The 27,972-nt window shown below is 37.3% G+C and overlaps 1 long non-coding RNA gene across 3 annotated transcripts in view; it reads left to right on the top strand.

Moving 5' to 3' along the window:
- The window catches only part of LOC110828983 (uncharacterized), a 239,085-nt gene that overhangs the window by 193,542 nt on the left and 17,571 nt on the right, over positions 1–27,972 (top strand). For 2 of the 3 annotated variants that reach the window (XR_015533830.1, XR_015533829.1), the window contains exon 3: positions 13,471–13,594. This is a non-coding gene — a long non-coding RNA (uncharacterized LOC110828983). Of the gene's footprint in view, positions 1–90; positions 287–13,470; positions 13,595–27,972 lie in introns of those variants that run through there. The other variant, XR_002542818.2, reaches the window with a different exon arrangement.

Here is a 27,972-nt window from a genome sequence, read left to right as displayed (position 1 = left end):
GCTAGACCCGCGAGACAGGTTTATAATGTCGGCCGGGGGTGGGGGTGACTAACAGACGTTGGCTTCGAAATTCAGTCCCTTGACGTGTTGATTAGTTGGTTCAACATCTAGATTGATGGCTCCACAGATGGGACATAACAACTGACATATCGTGAGTCCTCAGTGCTGGCATGCTGGCTGCTATAGACGCTGGATGGACTAAGGAAGACCTTGATACTGTAGCAGTGGTTGGATAATATTCGAAATTAATGTAGCATATATGTGATGATTACATTTTTAACCAAAGGTAATTTTTTATATCTAGAAAGTAAATGCAATGAAATTAACACAACATTTAAATTATTAAAACAAAATACCTGTAGCTGTTGTATGTTGCAGAGAAATTAACCCAAATCTCTGAAATACGAGTACCACTCAGAATTGAATTATTTAGAAATAAGCGTAGATTTTAGATGCTGATTAGATTGTGGTCTTCTGGATTGTGATGTCGTGTACTGTGGCCACCACATAAGCCTTATTTTTCTCTTAGTATAAGAAATGCCCTTGTATTAGGTTAAGATAAGTTCTTGGGAATATTACTCATTACCACCAATAACAGAGGCCACTATTGAGCACGATACTGAACCTTCAAAACATTTATTTTTTTAAGCGAATATTCAAATTTCCAGTTGCTGTAAGACAGGTTTCTTTGTTAAATGTTCTTAAAGAATTTGTTAGTCTGTGGAATGAAAAGGAAAAGTTACCCAGTCACCATACAGCTGCAGACACTTTCTTGGGATAGTAGTAAATGGCATAAATAACCAAAGAGTGAATGTGTAGACCTGCATACTCGCACGTAAGGTCTGGAGTTTGTTCGAAATCGTTGCCTCTGATTTCTTTTCGTTTACGAGTGTTGTGTCTCGGGTTTTGTTTTAAGATTACATAATTAATTACGAGATATCATGACTATATGGAAAATGTATTTACCTTACGTTAAAAATTATTTTATGCGCAAATATTATCAGCTATTTCGGACTAATGATTTATTTTAGGACTATTCATTTTACATTGCTACTGTGTGACATATGGACAGACACTGCAATATTAACAACTTCTTTATGAACCGCGTTCCAAAACGTAAATATTTTAGCCAATTAAACAGATTTGAGTCGCATGTTGTTTAGTTATATCCTAATCGAAACCAGTATTTTGCTGGCTTCCTAATACACAACTTACTATTATAGTGACTTATCACACGATACAAATCAAACAAATACCTTGCGATTATTTCTTATATGCATGCCTTACTTTTGATTACCGAACAAGGTGTTTTCTTACAAGGGAATGAAAATACCCTTCATTGTTCTCACGTTGATAGATTAATTAATCTCATAGAAAGTACGTGTAACTTCAGTGTTTCAATAGATGATGATATATTTTCCTTTCGAAAAAGAATTACATTTCCTTTTCCCCGAAGTAACGAAATTGAATTATCTCTATGAAAAAGTCTGACTTTTTGAACGGACGACTCAAGTATCATCTGCCCAATCCTTTTAATGTTTTGTTTCTGAGGCGCCACAGCAAAACTCTGTTCGCCAGAGGCGTATCTCAGCGGATTCAGTGTCTTCAACTGCAAGAAGTGTTTCGAAGCAGGCCACTAGAGCATTTATCTCAGTTCGTCATTCATAATCAGAATGTAGATCCTCACCTGAAATTTCTTAACATCTACTTTGACATAAAAATTATTTTATAAAGTAACTGAAAATAATGGGCTTAACGTTTATGGCAGAGATGATAGTGCACAGTGTTTTTGTTTAGAAGAATTACAAATTGAGATACTGAGGTGTACAAACTGTCAGCATGCTATTAGTGATATATTGGCTTTTAAGATAATGAATAACTTCTCAGAATAATGTGTGCGCACTGAACGTAAAGGGTTGTGTGTCATTTTCGTAATGTGTAGTTAAAAGAACCTTCATTAATGCAGATTCCTTAGGACGTTATCCATGAAGCTCGAACAGATGATAAGAATTTAATCTGTTTTTGCGTGTTTTATCAAGATTAAATCAAGTATGGTTGGTAGGTATTTGCAAGTATCTCGCATAGCAAAATCTGAAATGTGTACACAATATTTTTGTTGTAATGCTGAATTAAAGACTTAGGCATAGGTGGGAGGATAACATTAAGAATGATGTTAGAGAAATGTGGTGCATTGTGTGTAGACTAGATTCATCTGACTCAGGTTTGGGGCCGATGATGGGCCTTTGTTAACAGGGTGAGAACCTTCAGATTGCTTAAAAGACGGGGATTTTCATGAGTAGCTAAACGACTCTTAGATTTTTAATAACACCTCATCATCATAAAGTAGGTTCGTTTGATAACTTATCAGCGTGTAAATTAGGTACATGAAGGCACTGGATATAATTCGCTCATTATGTTAACTATGTCGCGTGTTTCATGATTTCAAAATACGAGTAATGGAGTTGTTTCTCAGAATTATCATATAGACTGAGGTTCAAGTTACATGAAATCGAGTTACTAAATGAAAAGTAACTGAGGATTTTGGTGATATACCTGTGCTAGCACGTGGCCCTCCTTAAAATTCCGATCTCACGAGCCCTTAAAGCTAATACCACGTGACTAATTATTCCCATTCCGGAAACCAAAGGAAAGTTTGGAGATAGAGTAAAAGAAGAAAGGAAAAGGAGAAAACGATTGAGCAGGGGTTTAAGAGAGTTGCTCGTGTGTCCCACCAGGAGGCAGTGCTTCGGCCCAAGGCGGCCGTTAACATTGCAAAGGAACTAAGAGTTAACCAACTTCAGATAACAGCCAGTATTTACCATTCTTCTCAGAGGAAGGCACGTCGATTTCGACGTGCCTTCCTCTCTCTCTCTCTCTCTCTCTCTCTCTGGTTAAAAGAATGTTGGTCAAATGTGGTAGACTTATTCCTTCAAATTAAACTTAGATCCAGATTACATAATCAAGTTACTTATACATGAGATGGTAAAGTTGTTATTGATTTGAATTTTTATATAATTATATACACCTGAAGATAGTTCTTTTAGGAACTGAAACATGTCGTGAAAAATGATGGTCTAATGTAAATCGAATATTTCGATAAAGAACATCATTTAATATTTTAAATATTTTAAATGTTAATTATTGTAATATTTTAATATTTAATAAGAATTTATTGTGATTAGACGGACAAGATTTAAACAATATATATTTACTTATACACCTTAATGGATTTGTCTGTATAATAAAGTCTTTCTATTAATTATTGAGTGCACTGTAATGTTTACTCTTTACCAAATGCAATGTGGATAGTCAAAGGAAGATACGGTTGGTGGAGCATGTAGCATGCATGGGATGAAAGCGAAATGAACGCAATATTTTAATCGGAGTACCTAAGAGAAGAGAACATTTGGAAGACTAGGCTTGGATGTGAAAATAATTTGAATGAATAAAATAAATAAGGAATGAAGGATTAATATGGACCATGTTAGGGGCCAATTGCTGGAGCAGAGTAATGAACTGTCGGGTTTCAAACATGGCCGGGGATTTATTTATCAGAGATATTTAACTTATCAGGACGGACTCTCCCATGGAGTCGGTGAGATCCATGGTGCAAAATGTAACTATCTTAAGTAGAGGCCTAACCTACAAAGTGTGCACCAGACAGGCCTAAAACAACATACAGGCACGTATCACAGGACAGGACATGTGGCAGACACAAAGTCAAGTTCAAGTGACAACACACGAAAGTGACACGAGCAGATATGAGCAAAACAGAAGCAGCGAGGAAGAGGACCGTTGCAGCATAATGAGAAATAGGGACCAGCATCGCCAAGCCAGAACGCTGATGATCAAGAGAACTGGGAGATAGAAGAGGAAAATATATCATGTTATATAAATACATATAAATGAAATATGGTATCCAAATTAATTTAGCAATAATCTGTCAGTGTTTTAATTAAGATTTTAGCCTATACAAATAACATTTTCGATATCTTGACGATACGATCGGAAGGCTTTGAGCAGCCTAGTCGAGGAATATAATATGAGCGTATTAAAAAATTGTCGATCAGTAGATTGTCGTCACTTGTAGATCTTAACGAGACACTGAGCAAATAAACATGATTGTGCTTGTTCTGCTTCTTTTTTCAGTATCGTTATTCTTCTCAGTAATTGAAATCCAATAAAGCAGTCTGGGGCATGTCGCAAATACTGAACATGTCGATTAGAAAAGAAGGAGAATGCGGTTCATTGGGTCTTTCAATCTCCTTCCGTTCCTTTGTGCGGACTTCGCCTAACTTTATTACGTAATTTTGCTGCAATCTGATTAATTTCAAACGTTACCTACTTTCAAAAATATCAATGGAAAGTATGGAATAAGTAAGTTTATTTAAATATTCTGTTGTGCTGATAAGACTCAGAAAGAGATCTTGTTGTGGTCTTTTGTTACCATTCAGGGCTGCATCCACTGCAATGATTGTGTGGAGTGAAATGTAAGGTTTAAGAGTAATGAAGGATCAGAAAATAAGAATAATGGGATAGCGCTAGCGGCCTTAACATACCGATAGTTCAAAGGTTAAGTTGTCCCTGTGATTACGTATTACGCCGTGAATGTCTTAGCCAGGGTTAAAGATACAGGTCTACGTATTTATAAATTCTGCACTAGATGGAGGTAAGTGCTTGGCTCTCCGGTCTTTTTAACCCCTTGTAAAGGAACTCTCAAATCAATTGAGTGGTGAAGATGGCTGTCTTCTGGTTTGTTGCGCGATCGTCCTGATGATGGAGGCAGCAGAAACTTGTGAAAAGTCGGTAAGTTGTTACCGAACTGAACGGCGCAATAACCAAGAACGTAACCATCTTCATACTCGCCGCCCTCAGAACCTGGAATCGCATCAATCAATATGCTGTCTTACCCCACAGTAAAAGCAACAATAATACTAATAAATTTTATGGCGGAAAATCAAATGTTTGTTTTTTCCCAGATTTTAGGTGATTTTTACGCTCAGAAAAATACACCTCATGGACCTGTACATGTCTGTCTGTCAGTCTCGATTTCAGAGATATTAGTGCTGGAAAACAATGTTACTCAACAATGGTACCTAGTACATATTAGTACAAGAACGAATGAAGATTATCGTTCAGCAGATTTAGGCAATAATGGCCTTGGATGACATTATTGTGAGAATAATATAAGAAGCACCATTTATCTCTGATCGCATTATCACAGCAACCTAAGTGATGACGAACATTGGAATGTAATTTTACAAAAAAGGGCAAACCTTTCTCGTTTTGTTTTCTCTGTTTCTTTCCTCGTTTAAAAATTTCGAGGAATTTTTCATCTCTGCTTGAATTAGCTTGATAAGCTTCATGTCCATTAATTTCTGTGGGAGATTCTTTTAGTTCGTCTTAGTGTTGTATCTGGCGAAGATGTGGTTTAATATCGACTGTACCGTCTCGAGTCTCGAGAGGCACATTTCCATATTGCGTCTTACTTAGCCTTTGCCCACGAATTGATGTATGCACCGAACTCCCAGTGGGAGCAAAGTTATAAGACAGCCGATTCTCCTGCAGCTTCGTCCTGTTGCCCCATCATAGCTATTCGTAACGATAAATTGTGCAGGATTTCAATTTACGTACGTTAAATTGAAATATTGACAGAGTTTGGCACTTACACAATTTAATACCCGTATCTATAGACAAGAACTTCAGTCATGGAAATAACACAATATTCCCGTCTGAAGCCCCGTGTGTTGTATCTTGTTGGTGGAGATACAAGTGGTAACTTTCTGTCTGGAATTGAACACGTGGTATAATGAGAATGTAGGCGTAGTACAGTCGTCGGAACCGGGAGTCGATGTCGAATGATTAACACCCCTGTTTCATTATAAGAAGGTTCTGGGTTCAAAATCTGGGTCCAGAGACCGTTACTCAGGTTTGTTTCTGAATTTCCTCAATCCCTAAAAAGTATTCCGAAATAGTACGTAACGTAAGGCTTCCTTCAAAATTCTTACCAGTTTATTCATTAATCATCCTATCGTTCAACGCTACATAGGAAGATATGAGTTATTGACAGCGTCTTTAAATAAACCTTTAAAAAAAATGAAACTTCTGACATCGACACTAGATGGAAGTGGGCGGCCAGACGCGCGTTTCCGTCTTTTTGGACTCTGTAGGTTAACACTGAACATTTGGCTTTATGTACTTCATAGCCAATCTTGACGTGATGGACAGGAGAAAAATGTGTGCCGGAAATCTAACCCCAAATCTCCATTTCGCTGAAAATTCCTTTTCTCACTACATTCTCCCGAAAAGTCTTGTTATTAATTAAGAAATACACAGATATTTTAATGAGAACTTATTTATGCTTGTTACGATCGATTACACAGAATTAAACTAAAACGTTTGTACTGGATGCGTGGTGGTGGAAAATCCATGCTAAACATATGGACAAACTTAATTCTCTTCCGTGTCGGCCCATTGTAACGAATAATTTAAATAAAAAATAAAAAATAAACTCTTAGCGCATTGCTCAAAACCTGAACATCGTATAAAAATGATACATTACGCAATATGTAGTTTTAAGTAGGTTCTAAGAAGGGATTCATACTGTTAGTCGGAATATAATATGGAACGTAAATAATGAAATACAGCAAATAATAATATATACCTCTATCCATTCTAATATTTCTACTGTGTTATCTTGTCCATATCACAATTTATAACCCTGCATTTGATGTTGAATATTAATAGGCTATATTTTCCTACTCTGTAACCAAAATTCGGTTATATTTTCTATGCAACACATTTTAACCCTCTGAAACACGAGGCACACCTAAATAATATTTAAAAGTCCAGTTTCTTTCCCGAAGAAAACTCAACGTTTCTCCAATAGAAAGATCAGTTTGTTAATGGTTTTTTAATGACACGAAATTTATTAATGAACTCTGCGAGAAAACTGCAGTTATTAAATACTGAAGTAGGTTTAAAGGCTGCATATGTATATATGTTCCACATTGTTTCAAAGTATTAAGAAGAAATTCCGTGTTATTTGAGGGAACTGTTAAGGTTGGAACCTCAAGTTTGAGATGTATATTTACAACGTAATATTTCATTCTGTTGATTAATTCTGCATTGGTTCTTTCAAACAATTTCAACTATCTAAATGTTTAAGCTTTTGCTTAAATTCTATTTGACTTGGCTGTGTCTTTGTACTTTTAAAATTTCATCCTTCGTGCAAATTCCTTTAAATTTCTTAACAGGCGTCATATCTGACACTTGTATTTCTTTCGTTTAAAATAAACTCGGTTTCCGTTGGTCTAGTCTTCATGAAATATACTTCTGTTATCTGACACTTTTAAGAGCCTTTCCACTAAACTGTTTCCTGCATTTGATTTTCCTGGCGTGCAATATATAACACAGATATGAGAGAGACTTAGGACAATATATCACTGCGTAAGCTACCTTATTACGTAAGGAATAACAGAAGGGTCACTTTTAAACTGGAGGCGAATAAAAAGAATCTCTTGTCCCCCGAGGCAAAGGAATATTTCTCAACAGAACGGAAGTAAACAGATTTAAAATTCTTGGCCCTTATCTCAGAAATCGACTTAAATGCTTTTCATTTTTTTACAGTTAAAAATTTTCCTGGTTCGAATTTCGCCATAACTAATGATGATTCTCTGTGTTGTCTTGTGCAGATAGAGGAATTTCGATCTGACGATCCCCATCTGAGGTATTCTACACAATATATAAAGAAGATATCCGTCTTCTGGGTTATTGCGCTGTGTAGTCTGGTCGATGTTAACCAACGTTTCAGAGGTCATACTGCCTCCGTCATCAGGGCGATGAATATGCCAATAGGGTGTGAGGAGCTGGATTTATAGGCCGGGAAGTGAAAGGTGTAGCCTGCCCCGAGCCACTTCCCGGCCTATAAATCCAGCTCCTCACACCCTATTGGCATATTCATCGCCCTGATGACGGAGGCAGTATGACCTCTGAAACGTTTGTTAACATCGACCAGACTACACAGCGGAATAACCCAGAAGACGGATATCTTCATACTCACCGCTGTGAGAACCTCAAATCTTACAATATATAAAGAGTTTGTCATCTCAGTCTAAATTCTGCCTCGGTTCATACCAGATGATTCCGCGACACCTGAAGGAAGACTATCTCCGAATAGCATTGTTGTAGAATGCAGAAAAAAGTTATATTTATCTGAAAAACGGATTGAACAAAGCGCACGTAGTCAGTAGGACAAATGGAAAGAAAATAGAATAAAGAGTGCGACGTAAATATTAGAAGATAAATCATTACTGTAATGTGTAAAGTATTTTAGGTAAATACGTAAAGCTCCGATAAGAACGTCGGAGAAAACTAAATTCACTGGGTTAAGACTGGTTCAGAATTTCAGTAAAAGTGTGCAAAAATGTATAGGCGTCATGTAATAGTCCCCTATTGTTAATAAAATTATTTACCGTGGCCGATTCATGTGGGACATCTAAATGATGAACCGACAACTAAGACATTAGGCTAAAGAATTTGTGAATAAACGAATATTAAGGCATTTTATGCAGCGTAGTGAATTTTAATGCTCGAAGTTCAAATTCTATAATTATCTCTAACATAAATGTAGTTCTTACGAAAATATTTGTCCATGTTGTTATTTTTAGATGTTTTATTAGTTGTAATGTTACCTTCGAAAATGTCCTTATGGCCATGAAGAGATTTCCACCTGCCCTTGTAATGAAGACAATTCTGAGCGCAATTTAAGGCTTCAAAAATAAGACTTTTGTTATTTTTACATTATGCAGTGATATTATACAGACAGAGTCAGCACACGAAATGTCCTCTATTTTTATTCGTATTTAACAAAAATACTGCCGTGATATTCATATTATGTTGCAATCACTCTTTCAAACCCACGTGACGTTTTCAGCAATTATCATGTCACACAAAATTATTCAGGTACAAATAAATACTAACGGCGCACACAGTAGCCACCAGCCTTGAGATTTTTGTCGTTGCGACGCTGAAAAATCCGGGCTTAGAAACCGGGACGTACTTTCTGAACATCGTATCAAGTATGAACTATATGAAAGCGGAATTATAAGTTCCATAAAGTAAAAAAGAAAATCAGATACTTTGGTTGAATTTTAAGCATATTTATAGAAAATAGCTACATACGGCCCCATGCTGTGGACGGAGAGCGATACAAAGTCAGCCTACGAAACGTCGTAATATTTTTTTTGTCTATACAGTGGGTAATTTCGGAAAAAAACAGTACTATACCAACTTTAAAAAGTTTTGAAAACACTGTAATTTGTACGGGTAAAGGTGGCATAATTTGTTCAAGATACTGTCGCCTCGCTACGTCACAGTAATTGATCAAGAGCACAGGAATCGAACCACGTACGTACAGGATACAAGTTCGACACGTCATCGCTTAGCTAGTGTCTTTGGATCGAACCTGGAGAACGTAACTTACTTTTAGGAGCAAACTGCTTCATGCTGGTTTGGGTTTAATTGCGGGAAGGCGTATGACGTCACATGTCTGGGCCCTCAACACGTATTACGCATTAAGGGTAGAGCAGGACGGTGGCCTCATGGGCACGCACAGCCCATTACTAGTGGCCGCAGAGACCTTCGTATGTTTACAGCATTTAGGAGAAGGTGCATGGCTTCAGAAATTATGGAGACTAAAAGGCGCACACATATAACTTTAATAACTGGATGTGGTCTATGATTTTACCCATACACTTGTTTAATGCTGATGGAGGTCAGTTTAGCCTCTTGTTCCCCGGTGTTCGTACTCAACACTAAGACGACGGAAGGAACCCTTAAAAAAAGGTATCTGCTGAAAATATAGCGAACCGATTAAATGTTTGTTGGAAAAACTGCGTTTTTAACGTATTTCTCTCTGCCTTTTACAAAACAGATTTCATCTTTAACTTTAACACTTGAATCCAAATAAGTGTACAGCAGTACAAAAGAGAAACATACATTTTGATAAAAGATTTATTGGGGTTTTTGAATGTCTTGTAAAGGTAAATCAACTTGAGAGTTATAACTGCATGTATACAAGTGTTGTCGATATAATAGGATAGGAACTCTCTAGAATTCAATATAACAACGCTAGCAAATGCGATTATATTACCCTTGAATATCCCTGAGAAAGTGTTGATATATTTCATCACTCCAGTATGAATAAAAAGTCAACATTGAATGTGATGCGTCTGTAAGAAAGTGAACACACACAACCACATCTTCTGCTATGCGCCGCTCTAAATAACTGAAGAGGTAACAGCGATAAATCGCATTACAATCGATTATTCTTCCTTTTCCCTCTGACATGAATGGAGTTAGCAATGTATTTATTTATTTACAACTTAAAACTCTTGCTTTCTTTACACATCTTGGACACAATGCTACGGAAGTACAAGATGAAGGACTATTATTTTCATAACGCGAGTCCATTTTCATTATGACGCAATCGAGTACGTGACATTTGGGCACAAATAATTGCAGAGATGCGTGTTGTCCGGTCTGTAATGCCATTTAACTAAATTACGGGATGTTTCAAGAATGCCGTGCAGGAGAAATGGTTAGACCATGGCTGGGGAATTTTTAGGGCCGTTGACTGTTCATAGAATATATGTAGCCCTCATCTGACTTAAGCGCCTTTGCAAGCTGGTTAGAGTGACCTGCTAAACTGTTGAGTCGAAGAAGTTGCCGCCAAATCGCGGCGTTTATAGATTTTAAGCTTTCGGATTAGTCTTGACGCAGATCTAATTTAGAATTGTGGAGATTTGAAATTTCATCATATCTAAAAACTGATGATTAAAATATACGAAATTTTAATGTTATGTGTTATGCACTGATCTCAGATGCGTTCTTCCACCCAAGAGAACAAGGTGCTAAGGAGAATATTTGAACCTAAAAGATCTTCATCACTGTATTCATTGCCAATAAGGTGAAATCCTTCATATTCTGACTCGCTGTAAGTCTGTAGCTTCTTGACATTTCAGTGTGTCGGTCGATGAGAATGGGACTAGTCAGCGTCCATGATTGATGGATCATAGAGCCGGAGTTTGAAGAAGTGGATCTGTACTTTACGATTACTGAGTTGGAACGGCATTAAACAACGAACTTACTGTTATAGTCTTTCGAGTCTTAGGGTTCTACATGCTTTTTTATTCAAATTCTGCCGTCTATATTTTAAATTTAATGCGCAATTAAAATGTTTCCGTCGTCGTTTCCCGACGCTAAACCGTAATGTGAGTACGTTTGTTAGTACAGTCAGTGCTTATTTGTTGATGTTGACGTTCCATAAGTTACAACCCTCCAGGATAATTACTCCCTTTAACTTATACAAATCTTCTGAACTCCCATAGGAGTTTCCAAAGTTTTCCCATGTGGAAACTTACATGTTCACTTCGAGTGCATTCCAAGCTATTGCCAGTGATATTTGCTATGGTTGTGCTTTGTCTGAGTTGCTTTCTAGTAGTGATGGCTACTGTACTTAATGTAAGTGATTCTCAGACTCTTTAGTCTGAGAATCCCATGATGTGAATTAATTTTGTGAGGACTCCAAGCTACAAAATTGATTTGTGATGCCATTTAGTAATGTCTTAAAAATAATTACTAATGAACCTAATGATAACTCTGAATTCGTTAATTGTACAGTTGTTTAATGTGCCCCTTTGTATGTTAGTTTATACACTACCGTTCCTCCTTAAAAAAAGGTTTCACGTTTTTGTCTGGGACCGCGGATTTCACTTGGAACAGAAGAGTTATGAAATCGCCCTTCGGAATCCTTTTATTGGACATCGATGAAGCTTATTGTTGTTACCTTCATAGCTGACCGAATGATACAGAGTGATTTTATAATTAATTATTTGTGGCAATATTTTATTCATTATATTAACATCTTTTTAAGCAAAGTGGATGTGATATGGTTTACGTAACACGTATTTAGAATTTGAATCTGCTCACATCTTAGGTGTCTATTTCTCATTAAATGTAATAGACTAGTGGCGACAGGTGAGGTGGAACCCGGTACTTTTGTCTAGTGTTTAGCATCAGTATTTGTAAGGTTTATAATTCAATCTGAAACGTACTTGAGTTAAATACAATAAATCAATTGTGTTTGTATAATGACAACCAGTCACCGGAGGTGAGGATTAGCTACAATCATTTGAAACTTGTTGTATATATTTTATTTATATTTTATTCAATTGTGGTTTAGGGAATGATAACAATTACAAAACCCCAGGCAAGGTAACTGGTCTCGGGGCAGTCGTCTAAACCTGGGATCTCCAGAAAATAAAGCAGAAGTGATAATCATAAGATCATCTCTTCCTGTGACATGTTTCAAATGTACTTCTATAGGTTGACACTGTTCAATTAATTTTAGCAGAATGAGCTATTATACAGCGTTTTTCTCTTTTAGCTGAATGTTACTTAGTTAAAAAACCTATATTTGTGTTACTTATAGAAAAATCTAAATTTGTGTTAATTCAGAGAACTCTGGCTTTACCTGAAGAGCTGTAATGTAAATTATATAGCCTTGTATGTTGCTTCTGTTAAACGATCCATGAATATTCTACTGATGTCCTGAGAAACGATTCTCATATTTTAGCTGAACACTTGACTGTTAGTTTAATTAAGGAAGTGCTTGTTGCCTCAGTATTAGAATCTGTTAGACGTCTACACTTTTCTGTCAGAAATTCATGACGGAATTCCTTCCTTTTTGCGGTAGATTAATACTTTTCGCGCGTCCTAACATATAAATTATATATCAGTGTAGTTTAGTTCCTGCAAGGCTTCCTTTCGTAATTGAAAACTTCAGCTTCCTCTAGGTTTCTTGTCTTACTAATGGTTCATGTGCATTTTGTCTCCTTTGTCTTGTCGTTTCGACTTCGTGGAAGTTGATCCGCTGCGACCAGAACTCTGACAAATATTACACTTTTCTCCGCCGTTGAAATGATTATTTTTCCATAGGAACAGACATTTCTGAAGCTTAAGTTACAAAAAGTAACTGTACTCTTTCTCATATCACATTAAGCAAAGAATACAGACCCAAGGTGTTTGAGAACGAAGTGCTGATGAAAAGATTTGGACGTAAGAGAGATGAAGTGATGGAAGTCTGGAGAATATTGCTCTATGAACAGCGTCACACGTCACCAAATATTGTTATCATGATCAATTAGCAGGGCATACAACACTCATTTGGTGATGAGAAGTGCACACAATTTCTTTTTCAGTTGTAAGGAAAGAGACCATTCGGAAGACCTAGGCGCAGATAGGACAATAATATTAAAATTTATATTAGGAAAATGGGGTGGGGGTTTGATTAATCTGACTCATAACGGAGTCTATTAACTGGCTTTTGTGAACGCTATAATAAAATTTTTAGTGCCATAAAAGGCTAAGACTGGTGCTGTGTTAACGATTCTGACTTCTGTTTTACAGGTACTTGGTTTGATTCTCAGCTGGATTTGCGTGTGTCAGGCTCACATTGTGTATCCTCGGACTCTGCGCGCGAATGCTGCGATGGTGCCGATAAATTAGCCGCAGTGCCCCCTGTGCGTTAAAGGTAATTGTAAATTCGTCCATTATTTTCCAAGTGGTCGTAACAGATGTTACGGCACCGTTAATATGACCACTAGCCAATAGTCGTAAGCTGTAGAGGTGTTATTTTTATTGTTCAGTTTAGATTCCGCAAGTCACTAAAATGTCGCTTGCAGAGTCCTCTAGTGGTGTTTTGGGTTAGTGTCGGTTGCAGCGATGAAACAATCGAGATATGAATTTTGTTCATATTTAATTTAATTTATGCTTTCTTTAAAAAAAATGTACAAGGTTAACAAATAATAGGAAGTTCTTTTTTGTTTTCTTTATCTGCGACATTATCTGGTCTGTTTATATGATATTTGGAATTGAATATTAATGGGCAAAATTCATTTTGGCCCCTAAGCACCCATTATATTCCTGCTGTACATTAACGTCAAGTTGAAATTATCGACTCCTTCAGAAATGGTTCATCGTAAAAGACTGTAATAAAACCTACATTTAGAGCAATGGCGTTCTTATGAAACATTATAGTCACTAACCTAGTCTGAAATTACCCGCATTTTATGGAACCCGAGAATATTTTCCCACGTGCACATCAGTTCACTGTTGGACTCTATTCTGAGACAGTTAAATCCTGTCCACACCCTTACACACTATTTCTGTATGGTGCTTTTTAATATTATCTTTCATCTCCATCCGGATGTTGCAGGTGGTCTCTTCCTTTAGGGTCTCCGCACTTATTTCACAGCCATAATAACATTTATATAGAGTGTAAATTATGTAATTCCTCCTAGCGTATTTTTCTCCATTTCATATCACGACGAACAGATTCTATTCTAAACGTTTTGTTTGATGTGTGTGTAATTACACATATGTCTGCAAGCGAAAATAATTACTGATATTTGGTGTGATATCCACAGCGTAAATATTAATGTAATCATTTTATATTTAGTAAACGAACACAAAAACCAATGGAAAATGTCAGATTCGTAACAATGCTTTTGACATATACGTGTAACTAAAACCGAAATACGACTGTTCACTGCTGTTATTGTCAGCAGTAGATCATAAAATTAAACACAAATCTGCAGTAAATTTATTAGCTCCTACACACCGCAATTATTACTTATTATTCGTGTGACATTTCGTCCATGTTTAACGAGTGGTTTAGTGGATTACTTTACACTATAATGGATTTTACTAAAGGTAAATTAAATTCAGATCTCTTCAGAAGTGTAGCATTAGTCGTCTGTCACGTAAAGTGACTAATCTACTGGCCGTTAGGAAGGCTGCGGGAATATCAAAGTTATGCAAATTTCGCGGATAAACAGTACAGATTCTTACTTTTCTTAACTGATATGTTTGGCGTTGGTTGTGTTTGAAAGTTCGTGTCATAGTTGCCTAGTACTTAGCCTTAATCACAGCTTCCTGAAGATGAAACCAATATGATTTGTGCACTTAGGATCATTAATTCACATCTCCTCAAGAATTTTAAAGATACGAAAATTTTTGTATAATGTTGTAAATATCGTAAATTGATGTCCGAATTCTTTATTTAAAACTGTCATATATATTCACTTTGTAATCATGTTCCCAACCTGGAGTTTACATACTGGATACGGAGCTATTTCTCCAGGGATAAAGACGAACGAAGCGTGAAATTGACGTCTCTCTTACGATTATTAAGAAGTTGTGGATGAAGCGACTGACCTAAGATTTTAAATTTTCGTGGTACACACCGTCTGAACTTCTAGATAGACACCAACGTTCCGGAGCAGCAAGCTGCCTCCATTTTCAACCCAGAAAATGGAAGATGTATTTTTATCTGAATCGTTGGTGTCTACCTAGAAGTCCACGTGGCGTTGGAAACTAGAAAACCAATATCGACGAATTGATTTGTGGTCTGAATCTGATAGAACAGCCGTGGTTTAGCGCGAGTACCAACACATATCAATTAAAAGACTACACTTACAAGTAATCTAGGCTATATTTATTTGCTGTGGTATATTACTATGTGTGAAGTTTAATTGATTTAGAACCGTGACTGAGTCTGCCAATTAGCGTTTGTGAAAGCAGGGAGCATATTATCATTAACTTGAGACTCATTTTACATCTTTTACCCCATTATTGTTCGAAGGCCTAACCATACGCCTCAGGTAGAATCGTTGAGTATAATGTTAAATTTAGATTTATCGTTCAATGGTCTGATGACTACAGCTTGGAAATTCTTAGTCAAAATGTGTTCAACATTTCCCTCCATCTCGGCCTTATTAATGTATTTTTGTAGGATTTGAGGTTTCCACGGCGGTGAGTCTGAATTTGGCTGTCTTCTGGGTTGTTGCGCCGTGTAGTGTGGTAGAAATGTACCCACGTTTCAGAGGTTTCATTAGGGCGATCACCACACAACACGGCGCAACAACCCAGAAGACAGTCATCTTGAGTGTCTTTTTCAATTGAAATTACGGAGTTCCGATTGCATGATCACAGCGCCGATTTCCTTGCGACGTTTCTGTAAGGGTTCAGAGCTCCCGGTGAATCAACGTGCGAGGCGAAGACGGATGGTCTCCGTCGAATGTTGTTAGGGCTGTGTTTCTACGACCCGCCTGGGAGATAACCTGCCAGCTATGACACTTCAGGGACACAGCAAAGAGACATCTTCCTCCCTTTTTGGGGTGAAACTGTTGTGAAGCTTAAGGACACGCTGGCGTTGCACTGACGCTTTTAAAAAAACGTTTGCCGTTTGCTTTCTTGCTACTATCGCCCTCTGTTTCCGGCAACCCTCAAATTACAAGCATTTTCTGTCTTTAAAATACCTCGCTTTAATTATTTTTACCATTTGTTATTATAACATATATTGTATTTTAGAATTTTAACCTCAGTGATTATATACTGTAAGTATAAACCCAATAAGGACGTATTTTAGCAGTGATAGTTGACATCTGTCATATCCACAAACATACCTGATAATGTAAGATTTGAGGTTTTCACAGCTGTTAGTATGAAGATTTCTGTCTTCTGGGTTGTTGCGCTGTGTAGTCTGGTCGATGTTAACCAACGTTTCAGAGGTCATACTGCCTCCATCATCAGGGCGATGAGTATGAAGATTTCTGTCTTCTGGATTGTTGCGCTGTGTAGTATGGTAGATGTTAACCAACGTTTCTGAGGTCATACTGCCTCTGTCATCAGGGCGATCATGACGGAGGCAGTATGACCTCTGAAACGTTGGTAAACATCAACCAGACTACACAGCGCAACAACCCAGAAGACAAAAATCTTCATACTAAGAATCGCCCTGATGATGGAGGCAGTATGACCTCTGAAACATCGGTTAACATCGACCAGACTACACAGCGCAACAACCCAGAAGACAGAAATCTTCATACTCTGATGACGGAGGCAGTATGACCTCTGAAACGTTGGTAAACATCAACCAGACTACACAGCGCAACAACCCAGAAGACAGAAATCTTCATACTCTGATGATACCGACATGCCGAAGCAAGTAGTGTGTATGTAATATCACATGTGGTGTTAATAGTTTGTATATATTCATATGAGACACAGTAAATTAGTTGTGTAAACGGTACACCATTCTTTGTACGTACTACCCACAGATCAGAATGCAGCGATTGAAAATCGTATTCACCTTATTAATGATCTGATTTCCGGTACTTGAAAGTGTCAAATTATTTTTTCGTCTTTGCATAAGTGCATGGAATTACAAAGTTATGTCCTCCGCATGTTTTATCCTCGAAATGTCGTGTCATTACTTTAATTACTTTGGCACAGAGAATCTAGTTTTGACTTTGTGGTCTGAATTCCGCTTAGGTCGGCATCGGTTTAGTAAAAGGGTGACGTATATTCGCTAAGACGTGGTTTAGAACATTTACGAAAATAAAGTCTGATTTATCTTATACTGGTTTTGGACTTTTCTCGTCTTTTGTTGCAGGTGCTTGATTTTGTTTGTTTTTGCGCCATAGACAAACACTTAGTAAGTTTAGCCTCCAATTTCTGTTGAAGAAAGCATTACAGTAATTAAACACATTATCGTTATCTAAGATAATGAAGTGTATAGTGCACTGCTACTTTCGAGTTAATGGTGTGAAGTCAACATCGATAAGACGCGGGTTTCGGAGCATCGAATAGAGAGCTGAAGTCGCTTGGAAATGGCTTGTGTACACAAAGGCGTTCTTGAAAATATTTCTTCCATGTTTGATATCGTATTAACTTATTGTGCGCTTTCTTTACAACTCATGAAGACAATACCGTGTCTGTCTGCAGATTTCATCGCCGAAATTACTTTGCCTGATTGACTTTCTAAAAGTTAGTGTTAATATTCTGCGCTAAATTTAATGAGGTTAATTTAATTTTAATCCGCATCTATTCAGTGTAACACCTACTCTACATTGATTCTTAATAATAAATTGTTGTTTCCTAAAAACAACTTAACATTTAAAAGATTGTGACATAACCTTTTTACCAATTTTAACAATTTTTACTAACAGAATCGTTGTGTGTGGAGTATAATATCTTTATGGTGTGTGTAGTCTGAACATGATTAAGGTTAGCTTTACAGAAATAGGTTCTTATCTTTAAACGAACTTCAAGACTAATGTGGCACGCAAACAAAATAGAAAAAAACAAAAGCATATATGTGAACAAAGTTTATTTCAAACTGGAAAACATCTTCCTCTTGATAACGTAGAGACAATTTAATTGTTCACAAATGTTACCCTCTGAAGCACAAAGCTATCTAAATAAGATATATTTAATTATGTAGTTTCCACTTTATCGAAAACACAGTAGGTCTCTATTACAATATCAGTTGTTTACTATTTATTCTAAGAAAACTGTAAATACATTCATTGGGCAAAATATGGAGATACTGAATGTTATCGTAGGTGGTACACAGTCCTGTGAGTCACCAAAGTGCTTTAAATATGTAACCCGTACGTCTTAGAACAGCGATTTCTAACCTTATCACCCCGCGAGGAACTTCTGCAAAAAAGTCAGTCTTAAACTTTCAGCTAAAAATCTTCCTGGAGCCTTTCTGCCATACAAGTAGAAACAATGGAACGTAATTGTGCAACTGACCAGAAAACTTTAGGAGATTTTAACTTACTTTTAGTTTCGGATTTAGAAAAAACAAAATTCACGTCTTGCCGTTTGAAACAGAGGGTGGCTCAAGGAAATTTGCACTGCAGACAACGCTGATTTCCTGTTTAACTAGTGTTTTGATGTACGACAAGTCTTCCGGAAATCTTATCAACTGTTTTCACCAAAAATGTTAGTTTCAAACTTTGCACTCAGCCTTGCGTGTTTGCCTAACTGTTTGTAAGCACCTCGCCCGACAGCCATCGGCTCGTTTTCACTTTCTGTCAACTTAACATTAATTTGTTGCTGTAGATTTTCTATTCATTGTTCTTCTTCTTGTTTCCTGCCTGTATACCAAAATATTATAATATACGAGGTGCGATCGGAAGGTTTCCAGACTGCGCGTATAAAAACCCGTACACATATCTCAGGTATTAAATTCATCCATCACCCTCGAATTAGTTCGCCTGGGAGTAAACACAACGATCCCAGCGCCGCTGCCAAGCCTGGAAGCATTCCTGGAAATCTTTCTTTGTCAGCCTGTCAAGCACCATCTGCGATTCTGCCTGAATCTCTTGCCAAAGACTCGCCAAAACGGCTACGGAAACCTATGAAATGCTAAAGCAAGCATTTGGGGAGTCCGCAATGGGTCGTGCACAAACTTTTGTGTGGCATTCACGTTTTAAAAGTGGCCGAACCTCTGTCGATGATGACGAGCGTTCTGGACGACCATCTTCGAGCACAACGCCCGAAAATGTTACGAAAATTCGGCAGGCCATTCACGAAGCCCCGTGTGACTTCTTCCTCTTCCCAAAGATAAAAATTCAGCTAAAGAGAAGGAGATTTGAGACGATAGAAGAGATTCAGGCAGAATCGCAGATGGTGCTTGACAGGCTGACAAAGAAAGATTTCCAGGGATGCTTCCAGGCTTGGCAGCGGCGCTGGGATCGTTGTGTTCACTCCCAGGGGAACTACTTCGAGGGTGATGGATGAATTTAATACCTGAGATAAGTGTACGGGTTTTTATACACGCAGTGTTGAAACTTTCCGATCGCACCTCGTATGACATTGTATCTGTACTTCTTATTTTTTGCTTTCGTAATATTTCCGTTACTCCGATGAAAGATGCAAAATTTCATGTTCCAAGATATGTTCTTGTTAGGCGAAACAACTTTCAACTGCCCGAGTAAGACACAGTGACTCTTCTTGTTACAAGGTAGATTACAAATGCAGTACAACACTTTAAACACAGTAGACGCGAAATATTACATAAAGAGACAGAACTTTTAAAACTTGTTTGCGTCATCACGGAAGATCAGACTGAAGCCTACAGGAAATGTTTTCGTGTGACATGTGGCGTGCATTTAATGAGGGCTCGATATCGCGGGGCACATTGGCTGTTAATTACACATTCCTTGCGGTCCAACAGGTGCTTGTGATTCTGCGCCATTGTGTGCCAGTCGGTGGGGTCTTTCTTTATTTCTTTCTCAGTAAGTCACTGTTGTTTCTCCGAGTTTCCACTTGGTCATTTCTCCCATCTTTTGCTACTGCTCTGTGGATCAGACAATAAATTAGGAGCTTTCGTATTCGAAGAAGGTTGCGGCGAAAATGAATGTATGTGCAGTTTATGTAACGCCTTCAGAAAATAGTTCTTTCTATACGCATTTCCGTTTACCAGCCCATATATCTCCAGACTGTTTTCTAAAGTGTCGTTTACCTATTTTCAGTCCTACGTCATATTTTCAGTCCTACGTCTTATTTCAGACTTAATGTTTTCACGGCGATACAGATGTTAATTGTGGGCTCCCGGAATTTGGTGCGATGTACTTACAAGCTTGTATTACTGCTTATGTATCAAACGTTTCGGACGAGTGGATATTCTGAGCTACTACAGCATCGTTAAACAAACTGAAAATAAAATACAAGGTGTACGTGTCATTTTACTGTAACACTGCTCACGAACCGAAAGGCAAATTTACGAAAACTAATCGCATTTTAGTTGGTTATACGGTCGAGTTCATGATTCGCGTCACTTGAGTTTCCATCTAAAGCGTCTCACTCACAGATGTTAAAATGATGCCTTATGTATCGAAAGCTAAATGCGTGCTGTGGTTTTAAGTTTAGATCTGTGGTTACGTGCAAAGGAAATTTCGTGCGGTATTTGGAAAGAAACAACCAAACAGCCATCAAAAGTGTTGAGTTTCAAGAAATATAAATTATTTGATCAGACCGAATGTATCTGCAAACGTAGAAGCACCTGATAGTACCAGTCACTGAAGCTCGCGTGGATACGTGCTGTCTTCGTCCGTAGTCCATGCAAATCAACGCACGCTCTGAACACACACAAAAATTAAAATATACAGTAATATAATTTTATCTCTTCCTTTGTGGAACTAAGGGTTTTGAACTTGGTTTTGTCCATCATGAGAAGAACACAGATTTCAGGTGTATGAGAACTTGCTTCTGAGAGGAATACTTGGTCATGAGGGGGAATGACAAGAAGATGGATAAAATTGCACAATGACGAGGTCCATAATTTGTGCTCTTTATAAAACATTATTAGGGTGATTAAAAATCAAACATGATCATATATGCGGGACATGGTAAGGATAAGAAATTCCTGCAAAGTTTTAATCGGAAAACCTAAAGCTAGAGACTGTTCAGAACACCAAGGCGTAAATCAGTGCAATTAATAAAATTAAATATCTGATAAACATGGCAGAAGATAATGGACTGGATTAATTGATCGAGTCCATTACCTAAGAGATGAGTGACGGATCCTTTTGAGAATGGGATTGAACCTTCGGGTACTATGCAAGGCTGGGAATTTTTAAAATAGCTTACAGACTGATAGCCTCGTAATAATGACGCTCCTCAGTAGAGATGGTTAAGTTTCGTTGGTAGATATTTTAATTTTATATTGGTACGTCATAATTGGGGTTCATCCTCTGATTCACCTGTAGGAGCTAGTTCCTTTATACAGTGGCCTAAAGTGTTATACTTTATTTTTGAAAGAGTTTATTTTATTAATGGATTTAAAACCTATCATTACGTACTTTCGCCGTTTTGAGTCACATTACATTTACATACCGAACGTACACAGTTCCTTAAGTTACAGGCACAAATGCGTTAATTTATGTCTCTCAATTATTATATTATTTTCTGTTTTAAATTTCGTCGGATTATACATTCACGGAGAAAGAAAAATTTGACGTCACTTCAGTTGTAGGCCTGTACAGACGGTATTGTGGCTTGTGGCCTATGCCTCAAGGTTTAGTATTTGACCAGCCTAATCTCAACAGAGATATAAATCCATATTTGGGGGATGGATACATTAGTGGGCCGGAGAAAACTGAGAATGGCCAATTTAACTTCAGTACTTGAAAATGATTTTCTTGTATTATTTTGAAATATACAAAATGCGTTAAAACTATTATTACAAAGAATTTTAACCTGTAATATTTTTCTGTATACATTAAAGAGTTACGTCTATAAAGGAATTGATTTATGTAATTTTAGTGCGTTTCAGTTCGAGTGTTCTATAAATATTTACGTACGAAAATTTATATATTAAGTATATATTAAATCTTGTCCGTCTAATCACAATAAATTCTTATTAAATATTAAAATATTACAATAATTAACATTTAAAATATTTCGATAAAGAACATCATTTAATATTTTAAATATTTTAAATGTTAACTATTGTAATATTTTAATATTTAGTAAGAATTTATTGTGATTAGACGGACAAGATTTAATATATACTTATTATATCAGAATACGACGCAACTTTACCATCGTACGAAAATTTGTAAAAGTGTCACACGGAGCTCAGAAGTTGCTCACAAACGGACTGACTACATTGACTTTTAGCTTCGTTCAATAAAGTTAGAAACTCAACCTGTTGGATTTACCAGCAAACTAGCTGTTGCTACGGTAACTAAGGTCTTAAACAACAAATGAAGTTCACGCTGTCACAGAACTTCTTACATGCAAGACACAAAAACTCTGTTACTTACAAAAATGCTACTTTTGTTCCCTGTTGAATTCTTGTCAGTCCGTTTGAACTCAGCTTCAGTAGTGAAGACAATGGATTCTGTGCAGACTTGCCGCATTAATTAATTTGTCTGCTTTTAGTGCTCTCACTGGGAATTAATTAGACGGATTACTTCAAATTTATTGCACTTCTTTCGACTTCACTTAAGAGAAATTAACTCCATTATTCTGTTCACCTCACACCTTTGGTTGGACTCGTGGTATTTTAATTTGTGTACTCTATTGTTCGTATTGCAAGCATGCTCCGATGGTGTAGCGTATTTCGAGTTTATATGCCATCAATTGACCCTCTAAAGTCAACATTGTGCCAGAAACATTAACTCAATTTTTGTAATGTAACTCATGAAAATTTTTCAGCGTCGATATAATCTTACCGGTGGTCTATCGGTTAGAACGCTGGCCTTGTAATCCTGGGGTCTCGGGTTCGATTCCCGGCGGTGCCCGAATTTATAACTTGTGTTGTGCAAGGCCGTGGTCTAGGCAACACGGAATTTTCCTCCGGGGGCTTCCCAGGTTTCTCCGTGGCATCCCAACAATTACTCCATTCACACACAGAAGAAGGCAATGGCAAACCACTTCTGGATCATCTGCCAAGAACGTATATGAACAGGTCCCAGTCCGAGAAAAGGATGGAACGATCCTGTTCATATGGACCTGTCGGCAGACAGAACACTAAATAAATAATAAATAATAATAAATACCACAGCAATATCAAACCAAGACACAGACGTTCAACACAATATTTGTAGATCTGTTTATCAAATGTCAAGACTTCGAAGAGTTGCAACTGCATCTCGCTACTGCTGTTAGCACAAATGCCATCGTTCGTGTTGTAACCTGTATTTTATTGAACCTAAGGTAATCATCATGGTATGGATGAGTAAATATTTGACATATTTTTGTCACATTTAAAACCGAAAATTTAAAATACACGAAGCTACAATTAATCGTGTTTTTAGGTGTTTCTGAAACTTGGTCTTTCACCATACACAAATAAATAGAATGAATGTGTTTCATAATAAGTATAGCGAGAAATGTTAATTATAATTTACCTCTAAAGTTATATTGGTAGTGATAAAAATATGTCATATTTATATACTATGAATCTAGATAGATTTCAGTTTATTTTGATACGTGATGACACTTTACTGTGTGAGTTTTAACATGGCTGCTTGAATAATAACACGCACAAAGTGATCCCGCGATCCGACGTTTTGTGTCACAGGGTATGAAGATCAGTTACATTTTCAGAAAAAATATAATTTCATTGTATTAAGTAGAGAAGTGTTGCTCAAACTTTTTACACTTGCGGCACACTAAATATTGTCGAAGGATCATGGTGGCACACCAACCCCAATTTGTATATTGTAGGGTGGGGGTAGAATGTTCAGAAGTAAAATTAAAGTGGAGGTACACTTGCTTTGCTGCAAAGTTGTTGTGTTGCTTTCAAATTCCATTTAGTAGATCTCGTCTGTCCTCAGTCTGCCCGATCATAATAAAGAAAATTAAAACTTAGACAGAGCAGAAAACAAGATTAACAATTATTTATCTCATTATGGTTATAATTATAATGAGGTTAAAATTTCGTTGCATATCTAGATGGCCTTCACGGCACACCGGTTGCGTATAAATTTATGAGCTAAAGAAATGTTTACGAGTGGGTGCAATGACTCAAAGGAGGGCAGACGAGTTTCAATAGTGCGCGTTATGGACGGTAATCGACTCCAAAATATGTTGAGGTTATGGAGCAAATCGATCAAGGAATCCGGGACAACCGAAGAACTGATAAAACTGCCCCTGAAATGAGGATTTGTCTTAGATTTGTACAAGGATGACTTAAGGCCCAGCAGATAATGTCTTATTCTAATGGTATCAGGCATATTGTAGACGACTGAAATAATTGCAATAAACTGCAAGATGTTGAAGATTTATTATATTTTAACCTCGTAACATTCAAATCGTTCATTTAAACAACTTTTTCTACCAAAAAACATTATTTTAACAACAAACTGAAAGCTTGTGTAGGCTTCATGTATTCAGTAGTTTATTGTTCAAAACTGTTTGTAAAACATTTTAATTTTTCAGCATAATAGTGCTGTTTGCGCCCAAATTTAGGGGCTAGTAAATAGACCTGTATATCCGAAACAAGTCGCTCAATACTTAAAGGCATGGGATAAAATTAGTGCGTAATTGCATGAATACATAGTGATTGTGTAATGTTTGCCTTGTGAAGACCGTCATTAAGCAATATTTGAATCATTATCTTACGTGAGAAACTGAAGCTAGCCTTACGTTTTCAATCCGTCAGATTCGTGAAAAGGGAATATAACAATAAGCAATGGGAGAATAGACGTAACATTAACAATAGATTTGTTGACTCTAGTTCGTCGTGTATGATACAGAGACAATAGAACATGGTTCAGTATGGCGGATAGAGTAATTTTAATGTTCACTAAATAGGACTTAGAGAAGAGAGATTAGAATATTAAGTAAAGGATTGCAGGTATAAACAGATGTTACATTTCTTCAAAATATAAATAATAAGTTATGAACTCTGATTACGTTTAAAAAATTTTGGCGCGTTTGCTCTGTTATTTTATCTGGATTTTCATTTCGTGGATTTTATGTTTTTATGCTGTCTTGTAAGTACCGTAAAACAAGTATACCGTAACAACAAATACTGTAAATTTGATCAGAATCAATCCATCATTCCTAACGCAGCATAAAAATCTTTATTCAGTTATGTCCAGAATTGTAAAATCTTACGACGTAAAATGTTTCTTTTTTCTCCATAGTTCTCGTTTGAAATATTTTTCTCTCAAATAAATATTTAAAGAATTTCATTCAAGATCCTCGCAGAAACGCATGTACGTTTTCATATAATGTGTCCATTACTGTTATGTGGTTTCAATCACAACTGGAACGTGTAGACAAATTTAATAAAATTTCCAGTATTGAATGTAATGATAATCCGTCCTAAGGTTATTGAATTGTAGCATGCGGACAAACACGAACGGCGAGGATAATAAATACATTTTTTTTTAATATTCAGTCACGAAAGCACATAAAACTGAGGAGTGATCTATCGCATTCTTGTATACACATTTTCGAATTTTGATATTTTATCCCTTGTTATCTTCGACAGTTTAGCAGACCCCACAATAACACAGATTTACATCGAATTTATTTGAGCAGTTCTAAAGCTGATAGAAGACAAGACAAGGGCTCTCCTATATTTATTCGTTTTATACGCTGCATCTGAAGAACACGTAAGTGGGAGGTCCGAAGCGTTTAATGAATTAGAATCTCTGAAAGGTGCATACAAACTCAGATAACTGGACGAAAATATAAGAACAGGCAATAAGCGATCGTGTGAATGTCTGTCACAAGCAATGAGTCTGCTGGCTTGTGGCTGATAGAAATGCAGGTCACCGAGTCGACACGCAGCCAGACATGTGGAATTCGTCTTTCCGACACGGTGACAAATTGCCACCCAATAGATCGCCTTTATGAGCAAATACCTGCACGTCTTTGGAGAGAGACCATTCTTCCTTCCTGCACCTTCCCAAAATTTCCATCATCTCTCGGATTGTACAGTAAGAACAGAAATGAAATAGACACGGCATTGTGTCCCTCAGTTTAATTGCGTCTTTATCTTAGCACAACGTCGTTTGCACACGCAAATCGAGTACGGTAATGAACCTTCCGATGGCATGGAAGTCATGGAGTTTCTTGATTTGTTGATTGTGCTGCTAGCTTCTCAAGAAGGACCCTGTTCTATGGACTTCGTCAGGTAGTTAGTTAGTTAGTTAGTAGCGATCGGTCAATCAGCAAAGTGACGGGCTACGGACATGACGACTGGACTTTGACATTCTTTGAAGCTTCCCATCAAGATCCAGTTTAATTTGATTTAACTAATTCTAATCTTCCTTTTATTTCTTTACTAAGGTCATAAATCTTGATAGCAGTTTCTTTCTTTATTATTTGTATTTATTTTATGTAAGATTTGAGGTTTTCACAGCGGTGAGTATGAAGATTTCTGTCTTCTGGGTTATTGCGGTGAATCGCCCTGATGACGGAGGCAGTATGACCTCCGAAACGCTTGTAAACATCGACCATACTACACAGCGCAACAACCCAGAAGACAGAAATCTTCATACTCATCGCCCTGATGACGGAGGCAGTATGACCTCTGAAACGTTGGTAAACATCGACCAGACTACACAGCGCAACAACCCAGAAGACAGAAATCTTCATACTTATCGCCCTGATGATGGAGGCAGTATGACCTCTGAAACGTTGGTTAACATCGACCAGACTACACACCGCAACAACCCATAAGACAGAAATCTTCATACTCATCGCCCTGATGATGGAGGCAGTATGACCTCTGAAACGTCGGTTAACATCGACCAGACTACACAGCGCAACAACCCATAAGACAGAAATCTTCATACTCATCGCCCTGATGACGGAGGCAGTATGACCTCTGAAACGTTGGTAAACATCGACCAGACTACACAGCGCAACAACCCAGAAGACAGAAATCTTCATACTCATCGCCCTGATGATGGAGGCAGTATGACCTCTGAAACGTTGGTTAACATCGACCAGACTACACAGCGCAACAACCCAGAAGACAGAAATCTTCATACTCATCGCCCTGATGATGGAGGCAGTATGACCTCTGAAACGTCGGTTAACATCGACCAGACTACACAGCGCAACAACCCAGAAGACAGAAATCTTCTATTTATTTTATGTAATTCTGTGTTACTTTTCTTAAATTATTTTTGTGTTCTCTAATTGGAAAACTAAAACTCACGCACACGCCGTAGAAACTGAACAGCTTTTAATAAATAAGGAGTGATAACTGACATTGCTGTAAATTATGTGTAACTTAAGGTGTTCTTTGTATTCTGCTGTCGTAACGTTAAGTTACTTTCGTCAAAATTGTTTTTGACAGTTATTGTAAGCTATTCGTCACTTTGGCAGACGCTGTGTTTGGGGGCTCATCGATACTTGTTTTTTTTAACATGTCAGAATAGAATCCGTATTTTAACAAAGGCCTATGATGTCTTCATAGACTTATCTCAGGACTTCGACAACGGAATTCTTTACAGCAGATTTATTTGGTTTATATTCTAGTTTAGTAACCAATCAGAAGCAGAGAAATTACGTGTTCTACCCTTGTTACTCTGGTTGGGAGGGGGGGGGGTGTTTATCCGTGAATTGACTCGCTATATCTCA

The sequence above is a fragment of the Zootermopsis nevadensis genome, unplaced genomic scaffold (genome assembly GCF_977971745.1).
Source record: "Zootermopsis nevadensis isolate Lab colony 2312 unplaced genomic scaffold, Znev_1.0 Znev_ptg000006l, whole genome shotgun sequence".
NCBI classification, from domain to species: Eukaryota; Metazoa; Arthropoda; class Insecta; order Blattodea; family Termopsidae; genus Zootermopsis; species Zootermopsis nevadensis.
Note: the sequence above shows the minus strand (reverse complement) of the source record. Positions and strands in the feature narration are given on the sequence as shown.